Genomic DNA, 10,292 nt, shown 5'->3' with positions numbered 1-10,292 from the left:
TTCTCCTTTTCCAGAAGAATTAGAGGCTGTTGCTCCTGAATGTTAGTGTGTAATTCCCCAGCCTTCTCCTCCCACTGGGGGAGTTTAATTCTCTCTCCCATTACACCTGAGTCACTAGATTTCCTAATTCCCCAAAATGTGCTTTTGCAGTTCTGGGGTAGCGAAGCCTTTTAGCTGCCTCCGTGGTCTGCTCAAGGAATGGCCCCTCAGGTATCAGGCCTCTAGCCAGCCCCTCTCTATGGGCAGGGACCCACATGCCTCTCCTTTTTGACCAGGGTGTGAGGATTGCAGCTTGTCCTCCACTGTGTTTGCTGGACTAACATCCAGTTCCTGTACTTTGCTTTCTCTTCAGGGGCTGTGAGCAGTGTGTCTGAGATAGAGGTGGGACTTTTGGTGATACTTGTATGATGCCAATACACACCTCAGTTTCCTGCTGTGATTGGTATTGCTATGATTCTAAAGAGCAGGAGACGTGAGGTGTTTTGTCACGTAGCTGTCATGGGGTGATATGAATGGGTCATTAAGGACTGGCTGGGAGTAACCTACATCAATGGAATACCCAACGGAGACAAGGGAATGATTGTCACCCAGGGCCGCCCAGAGGATTCAGGAGGCCTGGGGTTTTCGGTGGCGTGTCCCCCTTATCCGCTCTGACACCGCAGAGCATTTTCCCTGTGTCCTCCTTACCAGCTCTGATGCCGCAGAGCATTTACCCTGTGTCCCCGTTCCCTGCTCCCCCTCCTGTTTGACTAAGTTTATATAGTAACATTGTCAGCTATACCTTTGCTTAACCAATCATTGTACTGAAATGTAATTAACTAATCCTAACACATTGAAACATAATTCTCTAACCAATTGTATCCCACTACCCTAATTAACTTACATCTAGCAAAATTAATTATACAGCAGACAAAACCAGTTAGAGAACCAGACTGATTAACATTGCAAAAGTGGTGGCCATTGTGACGGAGCGATTCTGGCGGGACCCAACTGAGAGTGCCAAATCAGGACCAATTGCTTAAACAGGGCAGTCACAGCCCTAGGCTGGGGTTTTTCCACCTCTAAGGCAACCCAAACCAGCCAGCCAAAGAGGACTTTGGTTTCACCCCACTGGCTAACCACAAGTCACACAAGCAATTTCCTTAGACACTCCAGTCTCCCAGTATCACCACCAGTGCACTCGTCCTGGGGATGAATGGTTATGAAAACCAACACCCCAATAAAAGAAAAAGGTTCTCTCGATCCCAAAGGACCAAGCCCCAGACCCAGGTCAATATACACATCAGATCTTACCCACAAATCACGCTGTTGCCAATCCTTTAAAATCTAAAATCTAAAGGTTTATTTACAAAGGGAAAAAGGTAGAGATGAGAGGTAGAATTGGTTAAATGGAATCAATTACATACAGTAATGGCAAAGTTCTTAGTTCAGGCTTGCAGCAGTGATGGAGTAAACTGCAGGTTCAAATTAAGTCTCTGGAGTACATCCCCCACTGGGATGGGTCCTCAGTCCCTTGTGTAGAGCTTCAGTTTGTAGCAAAGTCCCTCCAGAGGTAGAAGCAGGATCGAAGACAAGATGGAGATGAAGCATCAGCCTTATATAGGCTTTTCCAGGTGTAAGAATCTCTTTGTTCTCACTGTGGAAAATCACAGCAAAATGGAGTCTGCAGTCACATGGACAAGTCTCTGCATACCTTGCTGAGTCACAAGGCGTGTCTGCCTTCTCTCCATGGGTCAATTGTGTAGCTGATGGTCCTTAATGGGCCATCAAGCAGGCTAAGCAGAGCTAACACCAGCTTGTCTGGGAGGCTTACCCCCGAAGCACATCACCAACTTGAAATACAGACAGCATAGAGCCAACATTCATAACTTCAACTAAAAATGATACATACATACAGACAGCATAATTATAACCAGCAACCCATAATCTGGTCTTAGACACCTTAGATGACCCCCTTTATCTAAGACTTGGTGCCACTGCAGGACCTTGGTTGCAACCCATGTTCTATATGGTCCCAATTTATATCAATAACATCACAGCCATAAAGATAAAACAATACAGAAATGAGGGTTTCACAACCACAAGCATTGATAAGGGATTTCTTGCCCGACAGGCTGCTGTCAAACTAGGTTTTCTTTAACCATTTTAAGATCTGTTTCTTTATCTGGTGGTGATGGGCACTATCAGGACAGGATCATCTTCCTAACAGCCCAGTAGCACCTTATTTCAGTGTGACTGGTTTTGGATGTGAGGATGTGACCCTTTGCTTCCCAGCTTATGGCTGCCCGTGCTGCTTAGCCAAAGGCCTTAGCCTAAGAACAAGGCCTCAGACGATCCTAGTGAGAGAAGGCCTAGACACAGGCAGACTTTGATTTTGATTCTTTGTTTTTATAACCCTGTGTATCTATTGGGTTTCCGGGAAATGGGGGGGGCTTCGCTAACGGAACCCCCCCCCCCCCCCCCGCAGCCTAAGGGGAGGTTCCACAAGGCCTCAGAAACCCACTAAGTGCGGGAGACAACTAATAAAAGAACAGGGACAGGAGTGCGGTCAAAGGGTCATAAGAAGGGAGCCTGACGGGGACACCGAGCAGAGAACCCCGGACAGCGCCCACTGCTCCTCGAAGGCGTCAAGGGAGCCAGCGGACGCCGCCCAGAGGAACTCCGCCCGGAGGCGTGAATATACCCCTGTGTAGCAGGGTGGTCCCTTGCTCCTGCCCTGAAGGATTAAAAACAGCCTGGGAGGGGGCTATGGCTGGAGAAAGCAGCCTTTAGGCTGGGTGGATTGGGGGAAGTGGCTGCAGCTGGGGCCATGCCCCAGACAGATTCAGCTGGCCCTATAAAGACAGAGAAGCCAGGGGCAGACAAGAGTCTCCCTTTACCTGTAGAGGAAGAAGGGCCTGGCTGCAGGGAGCTAGACACAGGGTACCTGAGTGGAGCAGGGCTGGGGAAAGGCAGAGAAGCTGGGGAGCTCCTGCCTGGAAAGCCCCAGGCTGCGGCCTAGCACAAAGCCAACAGGTACTGGGGGTTGCAGAGGCAGCCTAGGGGTAGGCAAAGGCAGCAGGTCCAAACCCCTTTGCCTATAGTGAGTGGCTGACACTGCAGTCTGCCCCAGTGAACGGGGGCTGGATGGAGACTAGGCAGTAACTGAGGCAAAGTGGGGATAGTGGTTTGGGGGTTCCCCAGGGAGGGGAGACCCAGATTGGTGGGGTACTGCCAGTGGGTAGCACCCCAAATAAAGGGACACCGGGTCCAGGGAGGGGCAGGGTGGCCACAGGACAGGTGGATCACCGGCCTGCAGAAGGCGCTCCAGAGCTGGAAAGAGCCAATTCCCAGGAGTCATCAGCAGAAGGCACCGCAGGGGTGAGTCTGCTCGTCTACACCCTGTAACCAGCTACGTGATAAAAATACACCTAACAGTGGGTTCTACCCCTTCCCCCATTCTGTGTCTGTCTTGTCTATTCAGATTGTAAATTCTTCAGGGCATGAGCCATCTACTATTCTCTGTTTGTGCTTTGCCTAGCACAATGGGGACCCTCTGTTAGTTGCTCCTTAGGCACTAAGGTAATTCATATGATTTATAATCATAATAACTCTCCTGCCACTTTGAGCCAAGGAAGCTGGCCTTGGGATGTTACTGCTTAAAAATGAGCTGGGGGTTAAAACCATGGACTATTCTTTGTGACAAGTATCCCACAAATTCCACTGACCTCCCTCGTTTTCTTTGCCTGCAGTAGGGTTTCCAATTTTCAAAACTGATGTGATCTCCCAGCTGGAACGAGGGGAAGAACTGTGGGTCCCAGACCTCCAGGGCTCTGAGAAAGAAGTGCTTCCAAGAGCTGCCTGCACAGGTGAAGAATTGGTTAAACCAACTCAACAACTGTGTGGGAATGCAGGAAACATTCGGGATGCCCTACAAAGACCCTGTGAGCTCTCCAAGTTCAGGATTGTCCCCTGCAGATGTGGAATCATAATGGCAGATGTCACTCATGGCTTCCCTCCTATTCTGACTGACAACTGGCAGCAGGTCGCTCCCCGATCTCTCTTTCCCCTGAGTGTTCTCATGAGATGCAGACCAAAACTGATCCCTTCCTCTCTCCTCTGGGGAAGGCTTTTGGGAAAATCAGCTCCTGATAGGTTGTGAAGGCTAGGACTATAACAATGTTTAAAAGGGGACTGGATAAATTCATGGTGGCTAAGTCCATAAATGGCTATTAGCCAGGATGGGTAAGAATGGTGTCCCTAGCCTCTGTTCGTCAGAGGATGGAGATGGATGGCAGGAGAGAGATCACTTGATCATTGCCTGTTAGGTTCACTCCCTCTGGGGCACCTGGCATTGGCCACTGTTGGTAGACAGATACTGGGCTAGATGGACCTTTGGTCTGACCCGGTACGGCCTTTCTTATGTTCTTCTGATCTCTCCCACACATATTTTGGATTGTTCATCCCTTTTTCCATTCCTCTCTCTGAAATTTTCTTTCTTTCCGGTGCAGGTAGTGATCTATGCCTGGATTCTCTGTGTCTCCCATCAGGTGATGGGATGGTGAGTCAGAATGAGGAGGAGAAACTCCAGCAGCAAGATGCTGAGCAAGGAGAACCACATGGAACTTTATCAGGAAGACCCAAAGGGAATGTTTCCGGGAGTTATGCACTCCCAGAAAAACCAAAAGCCTGTGAGACTCAGCAGAGGCCAGAGGAAAACTTTAGTAGCCACTCAAACCTTATAACAAGCGACAGAATCAACTTGGAAGAGACACGCTACATGTGCCATGAGTGCGGGAAAAGCTTCAATCAGAGCTCTGCCCTTATCACACATAGGAAAATCCACATGGGTAAGAAACCTTATGAATGTTCTGAGTGTGGGAAATGCTTCATTTATCGTTCAGCCCTCATCTTACATCAGAGAATCCACACAGGAGAGAGGCCTTACACATGCTCTGAGTGCGGGAAAAGCTTCAGTCAGAACTCGGACCTTATCAGACATCAGAGAATCCACACAGGGGAGCTGCCCTTCACATGCGCTGAGTGCGTGAAAAGCTTCAATCGGCGCTCAAACCTTATCACACATCAGCGAATCCACACAGGGGAGACGCCCTACACGTGCGCGGAGTGCGGGAAAAGCTTCAGTCAGAGCTCTGCTCTTATCAGACATCAGAGAATCCACACAGGGGAGACGCCCTACACATGCTCTGAGTGCGGGAAAAGCTTCAGTTACAGCTCAGACCTTATCAGACATCAGAGACTCCACACAGGGGAGACACCCTACACGTGCCCTGAGTGTGGGAAAAGCTTCAGTTACAGCTCAAACTTTATTAGACATCAGAAAATCCACATAAGAGAGAACTGTAATAAATCCCTTGACTAGGGCTGGGCAAAATAAAAAAAAAATCACATTTCCTAATTCCCACATTGTGATTTTTGCACCATCTTCACCATGGTCTCTCAGCTCCCCCAGATGAGATACCTGCTTCTGCCTTTTGCAGCTCACCCTTCTTTGGGGTCTGTCCTGTGATCTTTTCTATCAACTCCTTTCCTTTTGAGCCAGGAATGTTCATCAGCTCCTGGAGGTTTGATCCCAACAAGGTACACTGAGGCAAAAAGTATCTGTGCCTTACATCCACTAGGGCTGTACATGGCGTCGGCTGCTCAAGTTAGTCATCTTGGTGTAAAAAGTCAATTAGAGTTGTTGTGCAGATGCAGCCCAGGTGCAGTGGTTGGCATTAGCTTTCCCCTTGACCTGACCTAAACTCCATCACTTTCCCTAGTCTAAACAAACCCTGAGCATCATGGTTATACTGTTCCCCACCCCCCCATTTCACAGCAATTGTTAGTCATCGAGTTCTCCCTTCGGAAACCAATTGGTTCATTCCCAGTTGCTCTGATGTTGCTTCAGTTTGTGCTGCAGAGCAGATATGTTTGCTACTATTTTCCTCACTTCAAATATATTGAACTATAAGAGAGAGCAGGAACAGGACAGGGATAGGGGAAAATGTCATTTCACCTGCTGTAACAACAGACGTAGTTAGGGTAAGTCAGAGGGATTCCCTTATTCCCCATCACCATTCCAATCCCCCTGGGGTTCAGTTGGTTAGGTCAGTATTTTTTCTAAAGGGCTGGGAAGAGGATTCCCTAGTACCGGTAAATGATTTGGAACTAAGCAAAATACCCATGTATTTCACGACCAAAGCAGTTGTGGCCCAGGCCCTGCAGGAGGTCACTCCTGAAGAGATCTCCTTCCTAATCAGCTGCATGTTGCCTATTATTTGGGAAATACAATCCCTATTGAGGTAGGGATGGAAAAATGGAAATGACATTTCTGTTCAGCTCACCCCTGGAAGGTGCTGCAAATGTGTAGAAAATGAAATCCGTGTTGAATGTGATATAGCTGCAGAAAGATACCTACTTTTAATAGAGCTGACATTTGCACAGGGATTCTAAGCTGCACCTGAATTTAGTCCCTAATTTAAATCTGTGCCTCCAGATTAAAGAAATAAAAGGGCATAGTTGCGGGAGTTGTACCTCACTATTGCTACTGATCTGTGGTGCGGTTGGTGAAGAATTCTACGCCAGAGAAGTGTCAAATTACCCCATGTAAGGTCAAAGATTTGACAAGAACTCGGGTAGAAATTGCAGATACTAGTGGTTGGTTTTCACCCCAGAGATGGAAGCTATGGTAATCTGTGGCCCAGGTAAACTATTTTTAGAACGCTGCTCCCTAATTAACTGGCACACTCCTGAAGGACGCCGGTATTAAGTTGGGAACAACCGTCTTTTACCATTTGGCTCCAAAGTTAGATGAAGCACAGAGAGAAACAGCTGATTCCTTCAGAGCCATTCCATGCCTCTGGGTCCCAATCTGGCTGCCTTGTTGGACAAGAAGCACTTCCATGCTGGGCAAATGATGGTAGCCAATGGGGGAATGTATCAGATTCCAAGTTCAGACTTCAGGATACATGAATGCTGAGTCCAGAGTCTGTGATTTGGTGTCTTAGTTTTGCTAAGGAACTAGAGTGGGGGAATAGGTGAGAGAAATAGCATTTATGGTACTAGAGACCCTGTATAGACTGTAACAATTTTATTATTAGTATTTCAAATGGAATTTATTTTGATAAATTTTAAAATAAATCTTCTGTTAGGAGAAAAATTACTTGAGACAAGACATGTAACCTTTATCCAGTTAGAAGGTAACAGCCACAGAGTTTCCCAGGTCTCTTGTTTGCAAAGCAAAGATGTCACATCAGGCAGGAGATGTCAAAATCTGAAGTGGTGATAGGAGCTTTTCTGGGTTGGTTTTTTTTTTCATTTTTATTTATTTAATTAATTAATTTTTGTTTTATTTTTGCAACCAGTTATTTTTATAGGTGGTGAGGCCGCTTTTCCTTTTGAGCACAACTGTTTCACCCTCAGGCCTGGCTCTGGAAACCTCCTCAGCGCTGGCCTTGTGTTTCTTTCATGTTAATATGTTAGGGTTCACACATCCACACTACATGCTGTTCACAGCAACTGATACTTTGAGAAACCTGCTGGTCTAAGTGGGCCTTTTCCAAACGGACATTGGCCCAAAGTCTGCCTCAATTCAGCTGGATTGGGACAGGCCTGTATCACAGGAGTGGTTCACACCTGATTTGCCCAGAGACCCTGGGGGAGGTGTGGTGAGATAGGATAAGTAGGAATCAACAACAATGAAGTTAAAGGCAATGGTGAAAAACCCTCATCTTGCAGGACAACAAGCCTGTTCTGTTAATTCCCTCTGACGCATCTGGCACTGGTCACTCTCAGCAGCACACTGGGCTAGACGGACCATTTTCTGACCCAGTATGACCAGTCTTAGGTTCTTAGTTAAGCCATCTACGGCCTTGTCTACACTGGCAGGTTTCTGTACAGTAAAACAGATTTCTGCGGTGTAACTCCTGAGGTGTGCACACTGCCAAGCCATTTAGTGCACAGAAACTGCACAGTTGCAGCGCTGTAAAAATCCACCCTGACAAGAGGCGTACAGCTCCTGTGCCGAGGCTACAGCCAGGGGCGGCTCTAGGCACCAGCAAACCAAGCTGTTGCCTAGGGCGGCCAAATCTAGGGGGCGGCAGGCTGGGCCGGTGGACCTGCCGCAGTCATGCCTGCGGGAGGTCCACCGGAGCCGCGGACGACCGGACCTGCCGCAGGCATGACTGCGGAGGGGGGCTCGTCCCGCGGCTCGGCTGGACCTCCCGCAGGCATGACTGCGGCAGCTCAAGCGGAGCCGCCGGACCCGCGAACCGTCCGCAGCCGTGCCCGCGGCTCCGGTGGAGCTCCCGCAGTCATGCCTGCGGCAGGTCCGCTTGTCCCGGGGCTCCGGTGGACCTGCCGCGGGAGCTCAACCGGAGCCGCGGGAAGAGGGGACCCGCCGCGGGACCGAGGAAGGGCGGCGCAGCACACCGCGCTGCCTGGGGCAGCCTAATTTCTAGAGCCGCCCCTGGCTACAGCCACGGTACCAGTGTAGACACCCTGCTCGATTACAGCGCTGCAACTGGCCTCAGGTACATGTCCCACAATCCCTGCTCTCTCCTTTCTGGTCAGCGGTTTGAACTGCACAGCCCTCAAGTGACCAACCGTGAACCCCACCCTTTAAATTCCTTGGGAATTTTGAATGTCCCACTTCCCACAGAGACTGATTATGGTTACAGACCCCTCCTGAAATTAGAGCAGGATATTGTAAAGCTTTATCTCATAGTACAGTAACACAATTCAAACCTGTCGGCACAGAGGAGAAAACACTCCTTCAGTTCACATTTATTGCTACTGATCTCACTGACAAACTTCCTTTTCTCGGGGCTGCTCCCAGCACTTTAGGGAGTTTTTCCTCTTCTCCCGTCCAGCTGTGGTTACGGGACTGCAGCAGCTCCCCGGTTGGCCAGCTTAGCTCTTTCACTTACATCAGGCCTGCACAACACGCGGCCCGGGTGGGCTCACTGTGTGGCCCGTGGGAGGTGAGTAGGCAAGTGGCAGGTAAGGGAGCGGGGCTGAAGAGGCGGGTGGGCAGTGGCAGGGGCTGAGGAGGCGAGTGGGCGGGCAGTGATGGGGTGGCTGTTGAGCCAGTGGCGGGTTAGGGGGGCTGAGGAGGCGAGCGGGGGGCAGTTGTGGGGGCTGAGGAGGCAAGTGGGGGCAGTGGCGGGGGCTGAGTCGGCGAGGCGGGAGGGTGGGGAGCTGAGGAGGCGAGCGGGTGGGCAGTGGCGGGACTGAGGAGGCGAGCGGGTGGGCAGTGGCGGGGTTGAGGAGGCGAGCCGGGAGGGTGGGGAGCTGAGGAGGCGAGTGGGGGCAGTGGCGGGGCTGAGGAGGCGAGCTGGGAGGGTGGGGAGCTGAGGAGGCGAGTCGGGGGGCAGTGGCGGGGGCTGAGGAGGCGAGCTGGGAGGGTGGGAAGCTGAGGAGGCGAGTGGGGGCAGTGGCGGGGCTGAGGAGGCGAGTGGGGGCAGTGGCGGGGCTGAGGAGACGAGTGGGCGGGCAGTGGCGGGGCTGAGGAGGCGAGCTGGGAGGGTGGGGAGCTGAGGAGGCGAGTGGGGGCAGTGGTGGGGGCTGAGGAGGCGAGCCGGGAGGGTGGGGAGCTGAGGAGGCGAGTGGGGGCAGTGGGGGCTGAGGAGGCGAGCCGGGAGGGTGGGGCTGAGGAGGCGAGTGGGGGGCAGTGGCGGGGGCTGAGGAGGCGAGCCAGGAGGGTGGGGAGCTGAGGAGGCGAGTGGGGGCAGTGGCGGGGCTGAGGAGGCGAGCCAGGGGTGGGGAGCTGAGGAGGCGAGTGGGGGCAGTGGCGGGGCTGAGGAGGCGAGTGGGGGCAGTGGTGGGGCTGAGGAGACGAGTGGGCGGGCAGTGGCGGGGCTGAGGAGGCGAGCCGGGAGGGTGGGGAGCTGAGGAGGCGAGTGGGGGGCAGTGGTGGGGCTGAGGAGGCGAGCCGGGAGGGTGGGGAGCTGAGGAGGCGAGTGGGGGCAGTGGTGGGGGCTGAGGAGGCGAGCCGGGAGGGTGGGGGCTGAGGAGGCGAGTGGGGGCAGTGGCGGGGCTGAGGAGGCGAGCCGGGAGGTGGGGAGCTGAGGAGGCGAGTGGGGGCAGTGGCGGGGCTGAGGAGGCGAGCCAGGGGTGGGAGCTGAGGAGGCGAGTGGGCGGGCAGTGGGGGGGGCTGAGGCGGCGAGCCGGGAGGGTGGGGAGCTGAGGAGGCGAGTGGGGGCAGTGGCGGGGCTGAGGAGGCGAGTAGGCGGGCAATGGCGGGGCTGAGGAGGCGAGTGGGGGCAGTGGTGGGGCTGAGGAGGCGAGACGGGAGGGTGGGGCTGAGGAGG

The sequence above is a fragment of the Mauremys reevesii genome, linkage group 14 (assembly GCF_016161935.1).
Source record: "Mauremys reevesii isolate NIE-2019 linkage group 14, ASM1616193v1, whole genome shotgun sequence".
Classification (NCBI taxonomy): Eukaryota; Metazoa; Chordata; order Testudines; family Geoemydidae; genus Mauremys; species Mauremys reevesii.
The sequence above is the reverse complement of the archived record's forward strand: the minus strand, read 5'-3'. Positions refer to the sequence as shown.